The sequence below is a fragment of the Helianthus annuus genome, chromosome 2 (assembly GCF_002127325.2).
Source record: "Helianthus annuus cultivar XRQ/B chromosome 2, HanXRQr2.0-SUNRISE, whole genome shotgun sequence".
Classification (NCBI taxonomy): domain Eukaryota; kingdom Viridiplantae; phylum Streptophyta; class Magnoliopsida; order Asterales; family Asteraceae; genus Helianthus; species Helianthus annuus.
In genome coordinates, this window is record NC_035434.2 from 147694765 (window position 1) to 147707985 (window position 13221).

General features: G+C 33.8%; 1 long non-coding RNA gene across 1 annotated transcript; it reads left to right on the top strand.

The window, feature by feature from the left end:
- Positions 1-5657: 5657 nt before the first annotated feature.
- Positions 5658-6577, top strand: LOC110906537. The gene is made up of 3 exons (XR_002573853.2): positions 5658-5910; positions 6236-6306; positions 6473-6577. It is a non-coding gene; the product is annotated as an uncharacterized LOC110906537 (long non-coding RNA).
- The last annotated feature ends 6644 nt before the right edge of the window (positions 6578-13221 follow it).

Consider the following 13221-nt stretch of genomic DNA (forward strand, 5'->3'; position numbering starts at 1 on the left):
CAAAATCGAGTCCGTGCTCTTAGATTAAATCTACAAGTAGATTTAATGGAGCAATTGAAGAAGGTACAAGAAACAGCAATCAAGGATGATGCTGAAGGAATGAAGGGTTATATGAAAGAACTAGAACAAGGAAATGATGGAATTTGGAGATTCCATAAGAAACGAATTTGGGTACCTAAGCAAGGAGAATTAAGAAATAAGATTCTAGAAGAAGCCCATAAATCTAGGTATACCATGCACCCAGGAAATAATAAGATGTATCAAGATTCAAGAAACAATTTCTGGTGGATAGGAATGAAAAAGGATATAGCCGAATACGTGTCTAAGTGTCTAACTTGTTCACAAGTTAAGGCCGAACACCAGAAACCTTCCGGACTACTGCAACAACTGGAAATGCCTGTATGGAAATGGGAACTCATAACAATGGATTTTGTTACTAAGTTACCCAAAACCAGAAAAGGTAATGATGCGATTTGGGTAATTGTGGACCGATTAACCAAATCAGCTCATTTTCTACCAATGAAAGAAACCTTTAGCATGGAAAGGTTGGCCCAGCTGTACGTAGATGAAGTGGTATCCTTACATGGAGTTCCGCTCTCCATCATATCGGATAGAGATAGTCGTTTCACTTCCCATTTCTGGACAAGTTTCCAGAAAGCAATGGGAACTCGACTAAATCTGAGTACCGCATATCTTCCACAAACAGACGGGCAAAGTGAAAGGACAATACAAACTTTGGAAGACATGCTTCGAGCATGTGTGATAGATTTTGGCGGAAATTGGGATAGCCATTTACCTTTAATTGAATTCTCCTATAACAATAGCTATCATTCGAGCATTGAAACTGCTCCATTCGAAGCACTATATGGACGTAAGTGCAGAACACCAGTTTGTTGGGCAGAAATAGGAGAAAGTCAATTATCAGGTCCTGAGATTGTACAAGAAACTACTGACAAGATAACTCAGATCAAGGAAAGACTGAAAACGGCTCGAGATTGTCAAAAGAGCTATGCAGACAATCGTCGCAAGCCTTTAGAATTTCAAGTCGGAGATAAAGTACTTTTGAAAGTTTCTCCTTGGAAAGGAGTAGTACGATTCGGTATGAAAGGAAAGCTGAGTCCAAGATACGTAGGACCATTTCCAATAGTCCAACGAATAGGACCAGTTGCGTATCGATTACAGCTACCAGAAGAATTAGCTGGAGTACATGATGTATTTCATGTATCCAACCTCAAGAAATGTTTATCCGACGAATCCCTAGTAGTACCTCTTCAAGATGTAGAGGTAAACGAAAAGCTGAAATTTGTAGAGAAACCACTACAGATCGAAGATAGGAAAGTCAAGTTTCTCAAGCACAAACGACTGGTGCTGGTCAAAGTCAAATGGAATTCAAAGAGAGGACCAGAATACACTTGGGAGCTGGAATCAGAAATGAAGCGAAAATATCCTCATTTATTCCAGTAAATCTCGAGGACGAGATTTTTCTTAAGGTGGGGAGGATGTAACAACTCTCACTAAAATCCATAATTAGGACAATAATTATCTATTAAGAAAACCCTAATTGAGACACCCAAGTAATTCTGCATAAACCCTGAAATTTCCGGAACAATCGGAATCAGGATCAGGGCCCCTAAAACTCAAGGGGGGTTAACCCTAGTTGAACGTTTATCTAAATAAAACGTTGGATGGATCTGATTGGCCAGATGTAGCAACTCAGCGAAGCTAGTCCCAAGCCTAGGCAACCTATAATTAGACTGCTTAGCTTACGGATCGTAAGGGAAAGGGCATACGGTCCGTAAGCGAGTCCCAAAAATTACTATAAATAGCCGACCTTGGGACTTGAATCTGGAAGTTGAAACGACGTCCCAATTCTGTCTGTACGTCGAATTAACATAGAATCAGTACAATTAAACACACAAGGGTCACGAAGTGCTGCCGCAATCAGGGTAATAACTCGATCGCTATTACGATTCAACGTCCGATCGATTATAACTATCCAAAGATTGTTCGAGTGCTGCTCAAATTGAGCTTGTACTTTGATTATTCGTCGTGATTTCGACTTGAATATTTGAGTGCTGTTCGAATTCGGACTATGCTCTGTTATTCGTTGTGAATCCGATTGAATTATTAAGTATTGCACTGGTTAATCGTTGTGGTGGTTTAATCTCGTGAATTGACGTAACTGCTGTATTAGTTACTAACCCGTTTGTGTGTGCATTGTGTTAAATTAGGTTTAATCAAGGCTAATCAGTAGGCTTATATCTTGCTCGTTAAATCTGCAATGTGAGTCATTCTCTTTTTATCAAACTGTTTTACAAAACTCCAAACTATTTTAAAAGTTATAATTACAGGGATTAAGTCTTTGTAATCACCATATTACAGCCGGTATGTGGGGTTTTGTATACATTACTTGTTTCCCGTCACACTTGGACAAACGGGTGGCCAAGGGGTGATCTGACCACAGTCACAGACACCATTGGACAAATGGGCTAGCCAATGGATAGTCGAGTGACAAATACTGTGGGTAGTTGGTTTGATATCAGAAACATTGTAATCGCTCTTAATACTATAAATTGTAACTAATGGGTCGTTTTAGAAAACTGAATGATTCACTCAGTATTTCCCCGCTGACAAAACATTTTTCAAACATGTTTCAGGTGATCTGTGTGATCCAGGAAAAGTGTCGTGAAGCACTACAAGCTCCGAGAAGTGGCTCAGTGTAAATAAATAAATAAATAAAATATGTTTTGAGAAATAAAGATTTCTTTGTGAAATCAGATTATTGTAAATTATGGGATTTCATCCCTAAAACCTTATGTAATATATATTCAACGGGCATTTTCAGTATTAAAAGATCCTGTATTAAAAGACTTCCGCTGTCGCCTAATTTAAACACCACGGGATTCCTGCCCCGCGGCTCTTGAACCGGGTCAGACCGGGCCGAGGGCCGTGACATCACATAACGTTTAGACTAATCCATACAATGTTTGCAGTACCCGCGGCGCAACACGCGCAGGTCTAAATGCTAGTTAAAATAAAAGTTAAGAAATCTAACTTGCCACTGATATTTTTGAAATTAAATTAAATTAATAAATATACTAGATCATAGATCCATGTATTAGACGAGGTTGGAAATTGAAACCCATATATAATAAATGAAAGGTGATTTGGGCCACGTGTCAACACCAGAGAGCCCCTGAATCACCATTCATTCAAAATTGAATTTGAAAGAGAGAGATGTAAATGATATATAGTATTATGCAATTTGTGATTCATATTAGGTCAAAATAGAGATCAATTTCGTATAAACACTCGAAATTGATGGTGAGTGAGAGAGAGGGAGAGAGAGATGTAAATGATATATAGTATTATGCAATCTGTGATTTAGATTAGGTCAAACTATGGATCGATTTCGTATTTACATTCGAAATTGAAATTGAAAGAGAGAGATGTAAATGATGTATAGTATTATGCAATTTGTGATTCAAATTAGGTTAAAATATAGATGAATTTTGTATAAATATTCAAAATTGAAGTCGAAAGAGAGAGATGTAAGTGATATATGGTTATGGTCCTTTTGGAAGTGATTGTTTATGTACATCTCTGGCATGGTGATGGTTTGTGCAGAACGCGTATAACACGTTTCATGGAGGAGTAGTTGGATCGGTAGCCGAGAGACAGATAAAGAGTTTTTTCTTGGTCAATTAAGCATCTCTTATCTTGCTGCAGCTGTTAGCCAAGTATGACTTTGTTTTGAGCCAAAACTTTGTTACAAAGTACGAGAAACTTCATACTCATATCATGGTAAAAGTGAAAAGGATATTCAAAATCTCAAACAAGAAATTGAGGTATTATTAATGTCATATATATGTGTGTGTGTGTGTTAGGGTTTAACTCATATGATGTTTTGGTCATTATAGATGTTTTGGTCATCATAAAGTGTTTTATTGATGACCCAAACGGAACAAAAACTTTTACAGCAAGTTCACATGTTGACCAAAATGGGGAAAAAGCGGTCTTATAATTACTTGAATGTAGAAAAAGTATGTTAACCCACAAATTAAATACCATGTTAGAGTAGAAAAAAGTTACATATTTTGGGTCGTTAATTATATATTATGATATTTTCACTTTTTTTTATGAGATATGCTATTACCGATATGCGGAAACTGGTCAACAGAATGCAGTTTGGAGTGCCTGAAGAAAGTTCGTTGGGTAAGTAACCTCTCGTATTGTGTTTAATATGTGGCATTTAAAATTAACGTTTGGCTCGTGGTTTTCTGTTGCATATTGTGTTTAATATGTGGCGTTTAAAATTAACCTCTCGTATGCTTAATAAATTTGTATCAGTTCTAATAACGGTGCTTCTTTAAAAAAATAGGGGATGGGTTAGGACAAGGATATGGTATGCTTGGTCAAGCTGGAAACCGGAAGTTGCGTGTGTCGGTTGGTCAAAGCAAGCTTGCTGCCAAAGTCGCTAAAAAGTATGATTATTTAAACATGACATTTTTTTGGAAGCTTGATTTATCTGTGTTTTTATTGAATATGCTTGATTTTAAACCTTCAGGTTCAAGGATAAACAATATAGTAGTGGTGGGGCTACTTATGGGTTGACTTCAAGTTTGGCCTTCACACCTGTCCAGGTTAGTTTTTTATTTTTTATTTTTTCTATTGACTAAACACTGCTTGTGCGGTTCAGGTTCGGGTTAATTATGTTTCAAAGTAGTGTATGTCAATTATTCTCTTTTATAAATTAGAAGAATTGGTAATATTTAATTCGACAGATGGTATAATTGGATTTATTAGTTGAAAACAATGTTAGTTAAAACAGTGGTTTGAAACCACTTTTGGGTTAAAACAGAGTTTTAAACCACTTTTGGGTTAAAACGGAGTTTGAAACCACTGTATTGGGTTAAAAACAGTGTTTGAAAACACTGTTGAGTCAAAACAGTGTTGTTAAAACAGTGGTTTGAAACCACTTTTGGGTTAAAACAGTTTTAAACCATTGTTGGGTCAAAACAGTGTTCACTTTTGGGTTAAAACAGAGTTTTAAACCACTTTTGGGTTAAAACGGAGTTTGAAACCACTGTATTCGGTAAAAAACAGTGTTTGAAAACACTGTTGAGTCAAAACAGTGTTGTTAAAACAGTGGTTTGAAACCACTTTTGGGTTAAAACAGTTTTAAACCACTGTTGGGTTAAAACAGTGTTTGAAACCACTTTTGGGTTAAAACAGTTTTAAACCACTGTTGGGATTGCTAACAGTGTTTGAAAACACTGTTGAGTCAAAACAATGTTGTTAAAACAGTGGTTTGAATTGTTTTGAAAACACTTTTCGGTTAAAACAGTTTTAAACCACTGTTGGGTTAAAACAGTGTTTGAAACCACTGTTGGGTTAAAACAGTGTTTCAAGCCACTGTTGGGTAAAAAACAGTGTTTTAAGCCACTGTTAAAAAAAATGTTAATAACTACTTTATGTCCTTTTAGTTAACCTTTGTGGTATTGGAGGCATTATACAGCTGGCGGACTGACATCATTTGCAAAGATGCCAGCTTGTAATGTTCAGCTTCTCGGCGCCAAAAAGAAAAATTTAGCTGGTTTTTCCACTGCAACTTCCCAGTTTCGTGTTGGTCACATAGAGCAAACAGAGGTTTTTCAAACTACACCACCTGCTCTCAAGATGCGTGCATGTCGTCTTGTGGCGGCAAAGTCAACTCTTGCGGCACGTGTTGACTCGATCAGAGGTGATCCATCTGGCAAACAAGGAAGAGCATATCGTGAAGAAATTCGTAAGAAGATTGAAAAATGGCAAGAACCACCCCCCCGCAAAGCAACCTAAACCATTTCCGGTCCCTGATTCTGAACCTAAGAAGAAACGAGGTGGTTGCCGCCTTAGGAAAATGAAGGAAAGGTGTGTAATTTAAAAAAAAATCCTGGTTTATTGCACAAACCGACTTACTTTTAGTTTTATCTTGTTTTAATTGTTTTATTTTGTGTACGTTATAGTCATTATAGATGTTTTGGTCATCATAAAGTGTTTTATTGATGACCCAAACGGAACAAAAGCTTTTACAGCAAGTTCACATGTTGACCAAAATGGGGAAAAACTGTTTTATAATTACTTGAATGTAGAAAAGTATGTTAACCCACAAATTAAATACCATGTTAGAGTAGAAAAAAGTTACATATATTGGGTCGTTAATTATATATTATGATATTTTCACCTTTTTTATCAGATATGCTATTACCGATATGCGGAAACTGGTCAACAGAATGCAGTTTGGAGTGCCTGAAGAAAGTTCATTGGGTAAGTAACCTCTCGTATTGTGTTTAATATGTGGCGTTTAAAATTAACATTTAGCTCATGGTTTTCTGTTGCATATTGTGTTTAATATGTGGCCTTTAAAATTAACCTCTCGTATGCTTAATAAATTTGTAGCAGTTCTAATAACGGTGCTTCTTTAAAAAAATAGGGGATGGGTTAGGAGAAGGATATGGTATGCTTGGTCAAGCTGGAAACGGGAGGTTGCGTGTGTCGGTTGGTCAAAGCAAGCTTGCTGCCAAAGTCGCTAAAAAGTATGATTCTTTAAACATGACATTTTTTTGGAAGCTTGATTTATCTGTGTTTTTATTGAATATGCTTGATTTTAAACCTTCAGGTTCAAGGATAAATAATATAGTAGTGGTAGGGCTACTTATGGGCTGACTTCAAGTTTGGCCTTCACACCTGTCCAGGTTAGTTTGGCCTTCAGTTTGCGTGTGGGATTTGGACGCCTATGCTAGCAAAATTGTTGGGCTTTGTAGCTGCGATATGACTTTGGGCAATTTTAGGATGTTACAGGTGCTTTATCTAAATAAATTTCTCGAGCCCGGGAAGCAATCCCGGGTAAAAACCTAGTCTTACTATATAATAAAGGAAACTCATTAGAGGACACGTGGCTCTCAAAGAGGCATCCCTCAATTTTTCCCTCCAAATTAATCCCCGTGTGTTTTTTTAATCCCCACCTGTTTTTTAGCCCGATCCGTTTCCATATTTCTCAATTCCTTATTTTCCTTTCATTTTCGTTTCAATATCTCATCCTCTCACATACGGCTGCAATCATCAACATTAACTGGTATTTCTATATGATTCTTATTCTATATCATTTATTCAGGTCATCCAATCTTTTTATTTGATGTTTTCGATCATTGGTTTTTGGTTGATCTGATTTAGCACAGATCTGAACTGTTATAGCTAGGGTTAGGGTTTCACGCCGGCCTCTGAACTAACCACACAAATCAAGCAAATCACACAGCAACAGTAACACTTTTCACAGGTATATTCTTCCTGCTGATCTGCACTTGTAAATTATTGATCGTCCGTACACTTATACGCTTCCTTTTATTCAATTTCATCTGTCAATTTACGATACGAATATTCAATTGTTTGATAGTTTTGTATAGAGAAAAACGAAGGCTGTTGTTGCATATTTGCTTGCTTTGTTGGGAGCCTACATGTTTTGTTTATCCGTATAAAGTGCAATGTGTATTACTAGATTTTGATCATTGTTTACCATAGGTATATTATGTTTTGTTTATGAGCATGTAAGCGTTTGTGAATTTTGATAACTGGTATATTTATAGATGAATAAACTGGCAATAAAGAAGAGAAATTACTTTGGATTCAAGCTACTTTTGTTAGTAGTTTTTATGCTTACTACTATTATATATGCATATAAATCAGATGTATAACACATATTCCTTGAATTTGGAAATCATATATTCTATTTACATTCTTACAGGAAGTAACAATAGTGGATTAGATTGTTAGACCACCCGTAGTGGTGTGGATTTGGGGCGTTTTTTTGCCGGAAAACGCCAAAGCACTCCTCGGTCATGGCCCCCTTGGGCGGGTTTTTTTTTTGGTTTTTTTGTCCCAGGCGTTTTAAAAACAACGCCAAAGCCCCCATTTTGATGGCCCAATCACATGTAACCCTCTTCTTCTTTAGCCAATCAATTTTTTCATGGTTTTTTTATTTATTTAATTCTTTACACCCCTTTTAACATAATGGTGGTTGTGAGGAAACTTAATGGCACATGATTAGCTGTCATATCAAGCAGGTATGGCCTTCACTTATGAATCCGTACTTCCCAATTTGTAGTTAGAGACATTCCATAGTTTTGTTTAATTTTCGAATTTGCTAAGATAGGTGAAACCATAATTGGTTACTGATATGTTTGGATTTCACTATGTAATTTGTAAACTGCCATTTTGGTCTCTGTGGTTTGTTCACTTTTGTCACTTTAGTCCAAAACTCAAATCTTTTGCATCTGGGTCTCTGTGGTTTCAGTTTTATTGCCATTTTGGTCCAAAAATGAAATCAGGTCATATTTGTCTTATAATATCCTTCTATTTTGTCCTTTTCCTCAGGGGCAAAATGGTCATTTGTTTGTTATAAATAAATACCAGATTTTATAAGACACAAATGACCTGATTTGCCCTGAGAAAAAGGACAATATTGCAAGATTTTATAAGACATATATGACCTGATTTCATTTTTGGACCAAAATGACAATAAAACTGAAACCACAGGGACCCAGATGCAAAAGGTTTGAGTTTTGGACTAGAGTGGCAAAAGTGACCAAACCTTAGGGACCAAAATGACAGTTTACTCTTTTGTTTCATAATGATATAATAATAAACAGTTCATCTAGCACAATTCGCTGATCCATCTAGCACACTCTAGAGATGGTCAAACAGTTATTTACTTATGGAGATGTCGATATGAGGAGTGTTTACTTAGAAAACAGGTCAAATGGGTTGAATGTCATGCAAAGCATTGATATTTTTAATGCATCAAACTTCCTACATTGTTTTCATTCAAAACTTAGATGATTTTTGTATAATATTGTTTTGCTCATCATTGATTTAAATTTGGGATAGTCTCCTGTTTTTTTTTTTTTTTTTTTGGGATATTTTTATACTATTTTTTATGGTTTCAACATGTTCTAAAGATAACTGTCAGTAAGATCTGTTGCATTTTGATCATAGTTACTTAATCATTATTTTTATTACATTTTCCGTATATTTCTCCTTTTTAGTGAACGGGTCAAGGGATCGATTAGTTTTAATCACAACAATTGAATGGCTTAGGGCATATGAGTTGTTGGAAATACTGTCCTTGATAATATTTTAAAAAGGTCTTTAAAGGCAAATCTTATCGTCTACAATATTGTCGGGTTGCGAATATGAATAGATCCTAAGTTGATATTAACAGAAATATTGTATGATGTATGCATGCGAAATAATTGTGAGTATTTTGCTACAGTTCCTCTATGGACATTTGGCCAATTAAATGGGGCCAAAGTATTTAGCAAAACTTCTATTTGAGTTATACCTCACTGACATTTAGTATATACTAGGGGGAACACCCGTGCGATGCACGACATGCATAATAGTTATTGTTTTTTCCTGGAACGACGACTGATATAGATAGTGCGTGACACGGTACGAAAGTGCGAATATAGTATAGATTTTTAAAACAAAAACCGGTTTTTTTTAAAGTTAGCCGTTTGACCATGGTTATTTTGACCAAAGTCCACTCCTCGTTCGGCGCTTTGTGGTAGCACTACCAGTCAAAAAAAGGTCCAAAACGCCCGAGGGTACAGTGTTCCCCCGCGTTTTTAAGACGCTTTGAGAGAGGTTTGCGCCCCACCACATGTGGTCTCACAAAACTTCAATTCTATGGACGTGTGGTTTCTCAACCCTCTTCAAAAGACGTCACAGTTTTCAAATTTTTTTATTTTTATTTTTTCTTTTTCATTGTTTTAGATGGTGTAAAATAGATGTTAAATATATATATTATACTACATACACATATACATATAAATTCAGTTTTGACATCTAAAAGTCAAATTGCAGGTTTTGTTCCCTTTTATAGATAAGAAAGCAGTTTATTATTTATTACTAAAATGTTGTATTAACTTTATTCTGCAACATATTCTTTATAAACTATGCTTACCTTGACATAACCTAATAGCTATATTTCCTTATTAGAAGTCTCTTATAATTGAAAATTAGTACATATTATTACCTTGCTGATGAACACATTTACTCTATGTTTAGGGAACAATTTGATTAGGTTGCTGATATTGAATTGAATATCACACCAAATTACAATAGCAGTTTATATTGCTACTATTCACCCAAATCAAGCACCTTAAATAAGTCAGTGTTTCTCTATATTCAAAAAACGAACTATAACTGACGATTATTAAATTGCAACAGTCAATTCAATCCAAATACTGCAATAGAAACATAAAATCTACCACAATTCGTTGGTTAATCACGTATAGTTCTTAATCGATTAGAATCAGAAAAAAGGAAATTGACTCACCGTAACTTAAAATCAGGAAGAAGGCGAACAAAGGGGCGGAGTTTTTCGAAATCAATGACCCCTGTCTTTCATTGTTATTCCTTGAATGAGGTAAGCAAGACCCCATACTACACACTACATACACATACATAAAAATTGGGTTCTATATTATTTGTATAAACACCGATTGGAAACCCTCACATTGCATTTGATGAAACCCTAATCAATATAAACACACACACTAACACTCACGAATCGAATCGAATTTATAAAAGGAAAAATTCGGGCTGTTTTTACCTCTTGCTGCTCCAAATCTTCATTACCATACATTATCTTCATCTTAGAGATATAGATATTGCACTTAAAGGTCTCAACCATCAAAATACGATCCAAGGGCTAAAAAGTGGTTCCTAATTATGCAATGGTTATCATTTGAACCTTATTCCATGAGACTTGAGGTAAGATGCAAAGAGCATTCTTTTGAGTTTTAAACCATATTAAGTTCATTATTTAATCATTATTGTTGCAATTATTAGGTATTATAGATAATAATACCCCATTAAATTACCTTTTAGTAATTTTCGTTTCTAATTGGTTAGCATCTTTTAAGTTTTAAAACCATTTATAGTTATAATTAAATTCATAATAACGTTGATTAAGTTTTTTTATATTTAATTATTATTATTATTATTTATTTTTATTTTTATTTCATATGATGTTCATCAACTATCTGATAAAATTGCAAAAAAGGTTGTAACCTTATTTGTATGATGTTTAGCAATTACTAAACCAAATAATAATGACTTAATTATAAAATTCAATCAAGTAATCGGTTACGGAGAACTTGAAATGGAAAAGCAATGTAAATATGAGGAAGGTGATGATGTTCAACTAAGTCAAATGATTTAATTCTTTATCAAGTATTTAACAATACTTAATTTATAAAGTTATCAATTTAATTGTATTTATCAATTTATACTCATGTAGAAAGACTAATTCCCTTTACTAACTTCATTGAGTTGTTGTACTATAAGCATAATATGTTGCAATTATTTAAATTTGGTTGGAACCCTTGTGAAATGCTTTATACGATAGTATAGATAAACGCAATCAATTTAAATCTTTTGCGCGGGTTGAAAACATCCGAGCCGTTAAAGTTTGCTGCCCAATCCTGTCAAACAATACCTCCTCGAATATTTCCTCTGCATCTATATTGCCTATATATAGTATCAATTAAATCACACAAAAGCATCATATGTTTAAAAAAAATAGTAAAGTAGAAATTAAAAAAGGAAATACCAATAGGCCAAATAAATGTCTATCTCCAAATGAATAACTTTTCTCGTACCCACCCTTTTACACCTCCATATACATGAAGCTGCAAAAAGGAAAAAAACTATAAATTTATGAACAATTAAACAATACATTGGTAAATGGTTCCAGATACTATAGTCATGCAAGGGTACCTTGATGAAGTATGAAGTGTCTGTCTTTTTGTATCCAATAACCTGTGTGTATACTTTATATGTAATATAAAATCATAATTTGAAAAAAAAAACCACTAAATCACCAAAAACATAATAAAACATTAATATAAACTCATAGATTATGTAAAAGAAAACTGTTATCCCATTTGAATATTTTAAGAAACAAACCAAAGTTTTTTCGAATAAATGTTGAAATGGGTATAAAAGAACACACCTTTCCACCAAGATAAATAAATTTCATATCAACTTATCTCTTTCTTATCTCTTTCTTTTCGACTCTAACTCGCACAATAGTAGACAAAGGAGTTGATGTTGAGTGAAATGGTGAATTTATAGCAATGATAGGAGATTCCTTAATCGGTCAAATTTATTACATATTGATTGAAATTGGACCTTTGGAGTGCTTTTGCGGTTTATCCCAATAGGTTTCGTTTATTAATTGCATTTAAGAACCGAACTTATTATTGTATTATTATAATTAATTGTGATTATATTCTCATTTAATTATTTTTTTAGTTTTTTAATATTAATGTAGAAAGATCATTTCACCCCTTACTAACATCATTAAGTTGTTGTACCATAAGTATAAAATATTGTAATTACTTAAATTTGGTTGGTATCCTTATGAAATGCTTTATAATATAGTATAGATAGATAGATATAGATATAGATAATTATTTTTTTTTATTTTTAATATTAATGTAGAAAGACCATTTCACCCCTTACTAACATAATTAAGTTGTTGTACCATAAGTATAAAATATTGTAATTACTTAAATTTGGTTGGTATCCTTATGAAATGCTTTATAATATAGTATAGATTAGGTTCTAGCATTAATGTACTGTACTATATGTTAATATGGTGTTTCATGCATTGCTTTGTTGCAAATTGTGTTGTTTTATTTGTAAATTATTATTATTATTTATAATAATCTAATTAATTTAGCCAAAATCTTGTTAATAATATATTAGAATATATATATATATATATAGTTATTTTAATACTTTTATTATTTTAATATTATAATAATAATTCCTTTTTTTACTGTTTAACTTTAATTTAATGATTTTTTAGTATCACGGGGTGGGATAAGCTTGGTGTCAACCGGTACTGGTATCGAAAATACCGGTACGGTCTTGTTTAGCAATTACTAAACCAAATAATAATGACTTAATTATAAAATTCAATCAAGTAATCGGTTACGGAGAACTTGAAATGGAAAAGCAATGTAAATATGAGGAAGGTGATGATGTTCAACTAAGTCAAATGATTTAATTCTTTATCAAGTATTTAACAATACTTAATTTATAAAGTTATCAATTTAATTGTATTTATCAATTTATACTCATGTAGAAAGACTAATTCCCTTTACTAACTTC